This window comes from Oncorhynchus masou, chromosome 19 (assembly GCF_036934945.1).
Source record: "Oncorhynchus masou masou isolate Uvic2021 chromosome 19, UVic_Omas_1.1, whole genome shotgun sequence".
NCBI lineage: Eukaryota > Metazoa > Chordata > Actinopteri > Salmoniformes > Salmonidae > Oncorhynchus > Oncorhynchus masou.
This window is the reverse complement of record NC_088230.1, coordinates 42991344-43001869: the sequence shown is the minus strand read 5'-3', so window position 1 is coordinate 43001869 and position 10526 is coordinate 42991344. Positions and strand designations below refer to the sequence as shown.

At 48.7% G+C, this 10526-nt stretch overlaps 1 pseudogene; it reads right to left on the bottom strand.

The window, feature by feature from the left end:
• Positions 1-9734, bottom strand: part of LOC135506276 (serine/threonine-protein kinase Sgk1-like) — a 20716-nt pseudogene extending 10982 nt beyond the window's left edge.
• Positions 9735-10526: the final 792 nt, after the last annotated feature.

The following is a 10526-nucleotide window of genomic DNA, read 5'->3' as shown; positions in this document are numbered from 1 at the left end:
TTCATCTTACCATCCAAAGGGAATGTAGTACCAAGCAGCCAGCGATACTGGTGTCCTCCGTGGACAGTTTGTATATAAAACATGTGGATCCAACAGGATATTTACTGATAGATGTCCTCCGTGGACAGTTTGTATATAAAACATGTGGATCCAACAGGATATTTACTGATAGATGTCCCCGTGGAGTATATAAAACATTCTCTGCTACAAAGGCTTTGATTTACATATTTTATATATATTTTAATTTTTAATCCCAGCCCCCCGACCCTGCAGGAGGCCTTTTGCCTTTTGGTAGGCCGTCATTGTAAATAAGAATGTGTTCTTAACTGACTTGCCAAGTTAAATAAAGGCTAAAAAAAAAATCCACTCGATTTAATGTGGAGAAGATGGACAAAAACGGAGAAAATATGCTTCCTTTTTTATAAAACAACATTTACCACCACCATGCTAGTGGTTAAGGCTACTTAATGATATTGTGTACAGCACAACCGAATGCTTAAACTACAGTAACATAATTATGCCATGTGGTGCCAAATCTTAGCAGTCAGTCAAACTCTGCGAAAATGAAACTAAAATTTAAGTTTAAGCATTCATTCCGAATGGCTAAGGTTCGAGTTCACTCTGTAAGGTCTGTAAAGTCCATGGAGAATAAGAGCATCTCCTCCCAGCTGCCCACTGCACTGAGGCTAGGAAACACTGTCACTACCGATGAAGCCACGATAATTGAGAATTTCAAGAAGCATTTCTCTATGGCTTTCCACCTGGCTACCCCTACCCCGGTCAACTGCCCTGCACTCCTCCCCATAGAGTTGCAAAATCTGGACCCCTACAAATCAGCCGGGCTAGACAATCTGGACCCTCTCTTTCTAAAATTATCTGCCGAAACTGCTGCAATCCTTATTACTAGCCTGTTCAACCTCTCCTTCGTATCGTCTGAAATCCCCAAAGATTAGAAAACTGCCCCGGTCATCCCCCACTTCAAAGGGGAAGACACTCTAGACCCAAACTGTTACAGACCTATATCTATCCTACCCTGCCTTTCTAAGGTCTTCGAAAGCCAAGTTAACAAACAGATCACCGACCATTTCGAATCCCACCGTACCTTCTCCGCTATGCAATCTGGTTTCCGAGCTGGACATGGGTGCACTTCAGCCACGCTCAAGGTCCTAAACGATATCATAACCGCCATCGATAAGAAACATTACTGTTCAGCCGTATTCATCGACCTGGCCAAGGCTTTCGACTCTGTCAATCACAACATTCTTATTGGCAGACTCAACAGCCTTGAATTCTCAAATGACTGCCTCGCCTCTTTCACCAACTACTTCTCTGATAGAGTTCAGTGTGTCAAATCGGAGGGCCTGTTGTCCGGACCTCTGGCAGTCTCTACGGGGTGCCACAGGGTTCAATTCTTGGGCCAACTCTCTTCTCTGTATACATCAATGATGTTGCTCTTGCTGCTGGTGATTATTTTATCCACCTCTACGCAGAAGACACCATTCTCTATACTTCTGGCCCGTCTTTGGACACTGTGTTAACAACCCTCCAGGCAAGCTTCAATGCCATACAACTCTCCTTCCGTGGCCTCCAATTGCTCTTAAATACAAGTAAAACTAAATGCATGCTCTTCAACCGATAGCTGCCCGCACCTGCCCGCCTGTCCAACATCACTACTCTGGATGGTTCTGACTTAGAATATGTGGACAACTTCAAATACCTAGGTGTCTGGTTAGACTGTAAACTCCCCTTCCAGACCAACATTTAGCATCTCCAATCCAAAATTAAATCTAGAATTGGCTTCCTATTTCGCAACAAAGCATTCTTCACTCATGCTGCCAAACACACCCTCATAAAACTGACTATCCTACCGATCCTCGACTTTGGCAATGTCATTTACAAAATAGTCTCCAACACTCTACTCAGCAAACTGGATGCAGTCTATCACAGTGCCATCCGTTTTGTCACCAAAACCCCATATACTACCCACCACTGCGACCTGTACGCTCTCGTTGGCTAGCCCTCGCTTCATACTCGTCGCCAAACCCACTGGCTCCAGGTCATCTACAAGTCTCTGCTAGGTAAAGCCCCACCTTATCTCAGATCACTGGTCACCATAGCAGCACCCACCCATAGCACGCGCTCCAGCAGGTATATCTCACTGGTCACTAACTTCAAGCAACTGCTGTCAGAGCAGCTCACAGATCACTGCACCTGTACATATCCAATCTGTAAACAGCCCATCCAACTACCTCATCCCCATACTGTATTTATTTATTGATTTTGCTCCTTTGCACCCCAGTATCTCTACTTGCACATTCATTTTCTGCGTATCTATCACTCCAGTGTTTAATTGCTATAATTGCTATTGCTATTACTTCACCACTATGGCCTAATTTATTGCCTCACCTCCCTGATCTCACCTCATTTGCACACACTGTATATAGACCTTTTCTAATGTATTATTGACTGTATGTTTGTTTATTCCATGTGTAACTCTGTGTTGGTGTATGTGTCGAACTGCTTTGCTTTATCTTGGCCAGGTCACAGTTGTAAATGAGAACTTGTTCTCAACTAACCTACCTGGTTAAAGGTTAAAAAAATAAATACATTTAAAAAAATATATCTGCAATGACATGACATGAGAATCTGCCAATGCACATTTATAAATGACAACTTTCAAGATTAAGATGAAACCCCTGATTGAGTTAATAAATAATAGCGAGAGAGCAATGATTGGAAGTCTATGGGTATCTACTAGCATGCTAGCAGGTATCATAGACTTCCAGTCGTTATGCTAACGCTAGTTAGCATTGTCTCGCGAAACTACCTCTAACTTACTTTATACTAGACGCAGAGACATAAAACTGGTATCCTGGAGATAAAGGACTTCATCTGACTCTGGGTCAGTAGATAAAGGACCTCATCTGACTCTGGGTCAGTAGATAAAGGACCTCATCTGATCGGTGTCAGTAGATAAAGGACCTCATCTGACTCTGGGTCAGTAGATAAAGGGCCTCATCTGACTCTGGGTCAGTAGATAAAGGAGACCACCCGACTCTGGGTCAGTAGATAAAGGACTTCATCTGACTCTGGGTCAGTAGATAAAGGACCTCATCTGACTCTGGGTCAGTAGATAAATGGCTTCATCTGACTCTGGGTCAGTAGATAAAGGACCTCATCTGACTCTGGGTCAGTAGATAAAGGGCCTCATCTGACTCTGGGTCAGTAGATAAAGGACTTCATCTGACTCTGGGTCAGTAGATAAAGGACTTCATCTGACTCTGGGTCAGTAGATAAAGGACCTCATCTGACTCTGGGTCAGTAGATAAAGGGCCTCATCTGACTCTGGGTCAGTAGATAAAGGACCTCATCTGACTCTGGGTCAGTAGATAAAGGGCCTCATCTGACCCTGGGTCAGTAGATAAGGGCCTCATCTGACTCTGGGTCAGTAGATAAAGGAGACCACCCGACTCTGGGTCAGTAGATAAAGGACTTCATCTGACTCTGGGTCAGTAGATAAAGGACCTCATCTGACTCTGGGTCAGTAGATAAATGGCTTCATCTGACTCTGGGTCAGTAGATAAAGGACCTCATCTGACTCTGGGTCAGTAGATAAATGGCTTCATCTGACTCTGGGTCAGTAGATAAAGGACCTCATCTGACTCTGGGTCAGTAGATAAAGGGCCTCATCTGACTCTGGGTCAGTAGATAAAGGACCTCATCTGACTCTGGGTCAGTAGATAAAGGAGCCTCATCTGACCCTGGGTCAGTAGATAAAGGGCCTCATCTGACTCTGGGTCAGTAGATAAAGGAGACCACCCGACTCTGGGTCAGTAGATAAAGGACTTCATCTGACTCTGGGTCAGTAGATAAAGGACCTCATCTGACTCTGGGTCAGTAGATAAATGGCTTCATCTGACTCTGGGTCAGTAGATAAAGGACCTCATCTGACTCTGGGTCAGTAGATAAATGGCTTCATCTGACTCTGGGTCAGTAGATAAAGGACCTCATCTGACTCTGGGTCAGTAGATAAAGGGCCTCATCTGACTCTGGGTCATTAGATAAAGGAGACCACCCGACTCTGGGTCAATAGATAAAGGGCCTCATCTGACTCTGGGTCAGTAGATAAAGGACCTCATCTGACTCTGGGTCATTAGATAAAGGGCCTCATCTGACTCTGGGTCATTAGATAAAGGAGACCACCCGACTCTGGGTCAGTAGATAAAGGGCCTCATCTGACTCTGGGTCAGTAGATAAAGGACCTCATCTGACTCTGGGTCATTAGATAAAGGAGACCACCCGACTCTGGGTCAGTAGATAAAGGGCCTCATCTGACTCTGGGTCAGTAGATAAAGGACCTCATCTGACTCTGGGTCAGTAGATAAAGGACTTCATCTGACTCTGGGTCAGTAGATAAAGGGCCTCATCTGACTCTGGGTCAGTAGATAAAGGACTTCATCTGACTCTGGGTCAGTAGATAAAGGACTTCATCTGACTCTGGGTCAGTAGATAAAGGGCCTCATCTGACTCTGGGTCAGCAGATAAAGGACTTCATCTGACTCTGGGTCAGTAGATAAAGGATTTAATCTGACTCTGGGTCAGTAGATAAAGGACTTCATCTGACTCTGGGTCAGTAGATAAAGGACTTCATCTGACTCTGGGTCAGTAGATAAAGGGCCTCATCTGACTCTGGGTCAGTAGATAAAGGATTTAATCTGACTCAGGGTCAGTTGATAAAGGACCTCATCTGACTCATCTGCGGGCGCAGGGAGTGGCATGTTCCCCAATGCTGGAAGGGTGGCCTGAGTGAAAACGTTTGGTAAGCCCTGCTCTACCAGCCAAAAAGTACTGGAACCTGGCTAACGCAGTACCAGCACATACTGCATTTACATTTACATTTACATTTAAGTAATTTAGCAGACGCTCTTATCCAGAGCGACTTACAAATTGGTGAATTCCCCTTCTGACATCCAGTGGAACAGCCACTTTACAATAGTGCATCTAAATCATTTAAGGGGGGGGGTGAGAAGGATTACTTTATCCTATCCTAGGTATTCCTTGAAGAGGTGGGGTTTCAGGTGTCTCCGGAAGGTGGTGATTGACTCCGCTGTCCTGGCGTCGTGAGGGAGTTTGTTCCACCATTGGGGGGCCAGAGCAGCGAACAGTTTTGACTGGGCTGAGCGGGAACTGTACTTCCTCAGTGGTAGGGAGGCGAGCAGGCCAGAGGTGGATGAACGCAGTGCCCTTGTTTGGGTGTAGGGCCTGATCAGAGCCTGGAGGTACTGCGGTGCCGTTCCCCTCACAGCTCCGTAGGCAAGCACCATGGTCTTGTAGCGGATGCGAGCTTCAACTGGAAGCCAGTGGAGAGAGCGGAGGAGCGGGGTGACGTGAAAGAACTTGGGAAGGTTGAACACCAGACGGGCTGCGGCGCCCAGCCAACAGCGAGTTGCAGTAATCCAGACGGGAGATGACAAGTGCCTGGATTAGGACCTGCGCCGCTTCCTGTGTGAGGCAGGGTCGTACTCTGCGGATGTTGTAGAGCATGAACCTACAGGAACGGGCCACCGCCATGATGTTAGTTGAGAACGACAGGGTGTTGTCCAGGATCACGCCAAGGTTCTTAGCGCTCTGGGAGGAGGACACAATGGAGTTGTCAACCGTGATGGCGAGATCATGGAACGGGCAGTCCTTCCCCGGGAGGAAGAGCAGCTCCGTCTTGCCGAGGTTCAGCTTGAGGTGGTGATCCGTCATCCACACTGATATGTCTGCCAGACATGCAGAGATGCGATTCGCCACCTGGTCATCAGAAGGGGGAAAGGAGAAGATTAATTGTGTGTCGTCTGCATAGCAATGATAGGAGAGACCATGTGAGGTTATGACAGAGCCAAGTGACTTGGTGTATAGCGAGAATAGGAGAGGGCCTAGAACAGAGCCCTGGGGGACACCAGTGGTGAGAGCGCGCGCGAGGAGACAGATTCTCGCCACGCCACCTGGTAGGAGCGACCTGTCAGTTAGGACGCAATCCAAGCGTGGGCCGCGCGGAGATGCCCAACTCGGAGAGGGTGGAGAGGAGGATCTGATGGTTCACAGTATCGAAGGCAGCCGATAGTTCTAGAAGGATGAGAGCAGAGGAGAGAGAGTTAGCTTTAGCAGTGCGGAGCGCCTCCGTGATACAGAGAAGAGCAGTCTCAGTTGAATGACTAGTCTTGAAACCTGACTGATTTGGATCAAGAAGGTCATTCTGAGAGAGATAGCGGGAGAGCTGGCCAAGGACGGCACGTTCAAGAGTTTTGGAGAGAAAAGAAAGAAGGGATACTGGTCTGTAGTTGTTGACATCGGAGGGATCGAGTGTAGGTTTTTTCAGAAGGGGTGCAACTCTCGCTCTCTTGAAGACGGAAGGGACGTAGCCAGCGGTCAGGGATGAGTTGATGAGCGAGGTGAGGTAAGGGAGAAGGTCTCCGGAAATGGTCTGGAGAAGAGAGGAGGGATAGGGTCAAGCGGGCAAGTTGTTGGGCGGCCGGCACAGTACCAGCACATACTGGAACCTGGCTAACGCAGTACCAGCACATAATGGAACCTGGCTAACGCAGTACCAGCACATACTGGAACCTGGCTAACGCAGTACCAGCACATACTGGAACCTGGCTAACGCAGTACCAGCACATACTGGAACCTGGCTAACGCAGTACCAGCACATACTGGAACCTGGCTAACGCAGTACCAGCACATACTGGAACCTGGCTAACGCAGTACCAGCACATACTGGATCCTGGCTAACGCAGTACCAGCACATACTGGAACCTGGCTAACGCAGTACCAGCACATACTGGAACCTGGCTAACGCAGTACCAGCACATACTGGAACCTGGCTAACGCAGTACCAGCACATACTGGAACCTGGCTAACGCAGTACCAGCACATACTGGAACCTGGCTAACGCAGTACCAGCACATACTGGAACCTGGCTAACGCAGTACCAGCACATACTGGAACCTGGCTAACGCAGTACCAGCACATACTGGAACCTGGCTAACGCAGTACCAGCACATACTGGAACCTGGCTAACGCAGTACCAGCACATACTGGAACCTGGCTAATGCAGTACCAGCACATACTGGAACCTGGCTAACGCAGTACCAGCACATACTGGAACCTGGCTAACGCAGTACCAGCACATACTGGATCCTGGCTAACGCAGTACCAGCACATACTGGAAACAGCATCACCACAACTATAACACAACACCAACACCCATGGACAGACCATGTCATCCGGATGCCCAACTCACACCTCCCGAAACGGGTCGCGTCCTCCCAGGCGAGCAAAATAAAAGCCGCAAAGACAGTATGAAATAAGAAAAACATAAGAAATTCCACATCACCTCCAACAGCTGGGAGGACACTGCACTAAACCGGCACAGCTGGGAGGACACTGCACTAAACCGGCACAGCTGGGAGGACACTGCACTAAACCGGCACAGCTGGGAGGACACTGCACTAAACCAGCACAGCTGGGAGGACACTGCACTAAACCAGCACAGCTGGGAGGACACTGCACTAAACCAGCACAGCTGGGAGGACACTGCACTAAACCAGCACAGCTGGGAGGACACTGCACTAAACCAGCACAGCTGGGAGGACACTGCACTAAACCAGCACAGCTGGGAGGACACTGCACTAAACCAGCACAGCTGGGAGGACACTGCACTAAACCGGCACAGCTGGGAGGACACTGCACTAAACCAGCACAGCTGGGAGGACACTGCACTAAACCGGCACAGCTGGGAGGACACTGCACTAAACCAGCACAGCTGGGAGGACACTGCACTAAACCAGCACAGCTGGGAGGACACTGCACTAAACCGGCACAGCTGGGAGGACACTGCACTAAACCAGCACAGCTGGGAGGACACTGCACTAAACCGGCACAGCTGGGAGGACACTGCACTAAACAGACACTGCTGGGAGGACACTGCACTAAACAGACACTGCTGGGAGGACACTGCACTAAACAGACAAAAACATCCATGTTGGGGCTTCACTCCACCAAATATATGTTCATCGGGGCAGCGACACATAGAGAGAATCTTTCAACAGGAAAGCCCAACCAGCACTCACCCCTGCCCAAACGGCACCAAAATATTTGTCTCCTGGATCAGCCTCTACAGCCATCAGAAGCCATCCAGGATCGGTCTCCACATCCATTGGAAGACCCACCTGGATCGGGCTCTACAGCCATCAGAAGCCAACCAGGATCGGCCTCTACAGCCATCTGAAGACCCACCTGGATCGGTCGATATCAGCCATCTGAAGACCCACCTGGATCGGTCTCTACAGCCATCTGAAGACACACCTGGATCGGTCTCTACAGCCATCTGAAGACACACCTGGATCGGCCTCTACAGCCATCTGAAGACCCACCTGGATCGGTTCTCTACAGCCATCTGAAGACCCACCTGGATCGGTTCTCTACAGCCATCTGAAGACCCACCTGGATCGGCCTCTACAGCCATCTGAAGACGCACCTGGATCGGCCTCTACAGCCATCAGAAGCCAACCAGGATCGGCCTCTACAGCCATCTGACGACCCACCTGGATCGGCCTCTACAGCCATCTGAATACCAACCTGGATCGGCCTCTACAGCCATCTGAATACCAACCTGGATCGGCCTCTACAGCCATCAGAAGCCAACCAGGATCGGCCTCTACAGCCATCTGACGACCCACCTGGATCGGGCTCTACAGCCATCTGAAGACCACATGGAGGACAATCATACTGGACTAGGTGAAGTGATGGTGAAGTGATGGTTAAAGTGATGGTAAAGTGATGGTGAAGTGATGGTGAAGTGATGGTTAAAGTGATGCTTAAAGTGATGGTTAAAGTGATGGTGAAGTGATGGTGAAGTGATGGTAAAGTGATTGTAAATTGATGGTGGAGTGATGGTTAAAGTGATGCTTAAAGTGATGGTGAAGTGATGGTTAAAGTGATGGTTGAAGTGATGGTGAAGTGATGGTGAAGTGATGGTGAAGTGATGGTTAAAGTGATGGTTAAAGTGATGGTTAAAGTGATGGGTAAAGTGATGGTAAAGTGATGGTGAAGTAATTCGCATTATGGTCAATCTTACCCATCAGCCTGATATGCACTGCTTCTGTTTCTCAGTCAATAGTAGGTGTAGTCCAGACCAAGAGAGAAGAAGAAGAGACAGAAGGGTATGGGAAAGAGAGAGAAGAGAGAGAGAAGGGTATGGGAGAGAGAGAGAAGAGAGAAGGGTATGGGAGAGAGAGAGAGAGAGAAGGGTATGGGAGAGAGAGAAGAGAGAGAAGGGTATGGGAGAGAGAGAGAGAAGAGAGACAGAAGGGTATGGGAGAGAGAGAGAGAAGGGTATGGGAGAGAGAGAGAAGAGAGAGAGAAGGGTATGGGAGAGAGAGGGAGAGAGAGAAGGGTATGGGAGAGAGAGAGAGAGAGAGAGAGAGAAGGGTATGGGAGAGAGAGAAGGGTATGGGAGAGAGAGAGAGAAGGGTATGGGAGAGAGAGAGAAGAGAGAGAGAAGGGTATGGGAGAGGGAGAGAGAGAGAAAGAGTATGGGAGAGAGAGAAAAGAGCGAGAGAGAGAATAGGGAGAAGGGTATGGGAGAGAGAGAGAAGAAAAGAGTGAATTTGTGTGGAAAGGGATCAATGTGGAAATTGAGAGGGAGAGGAATAGAGAGAGTGAGAGAGACAGAGACAGAGACAGTTAGGTAGAGAGAGACAGAGACAGACAGAGACAGAGACAGATACAGTGATGTAGAGAGAGAGAGAGAGAGAGAGAGAGACAGACAGACAGAGAGAGAGAGAGAGAGAGAGAGAGAGAGACAGACAGAGACAGACAGAGAGACAGAGAGAGACAGAGAGAGAGAGACAGAAAGACAGACAGAGAGACAGACAGAGAGACAGAGACAGTGAGGTAGAGACAGAGACAGTGAGGTAGAGAGAGATGAGCAGGGTATGGAAGCCTACTGGAGGTTCTCTCCTGGACCCTTTCCCTGTTGACACTATGGATGGCACTGGATTGGAGGAAGCCTCATAGTGTGTGTGTGTGTGTGTGTGTCCCATTGAGAGTGGAGTGGCCCGTCTTCCCCTCTATGCCTTGTTAAAGGAAGGGGCCCATGTGTGTAAGGGGCCTTGGCACCAACACAATGCCACTTTAAGGTTGCATAACACACACACGCGATGGTGTATAGTCCAGTCAGGCCCAGATGACGTTGGTTTATTCATCCGTGTGTGTGTGTGTGTGTTGATGTCGAGTCAGACTAAAGGTGCCACTAAACAGTCTCACAAAAAGACCGGTAATGCTGTCTTTGTGCTTGAGTCATCGACGACACCCTTAAACACACACACACACACACACACACACACACACACACACACACACACACACACACACACACACACACACACACACACACACACACACACACACACACACACACACACACACACACACACACACACAGGGAGAGGGTAGAGGAGAGGGTAGAGGGAAGAGAG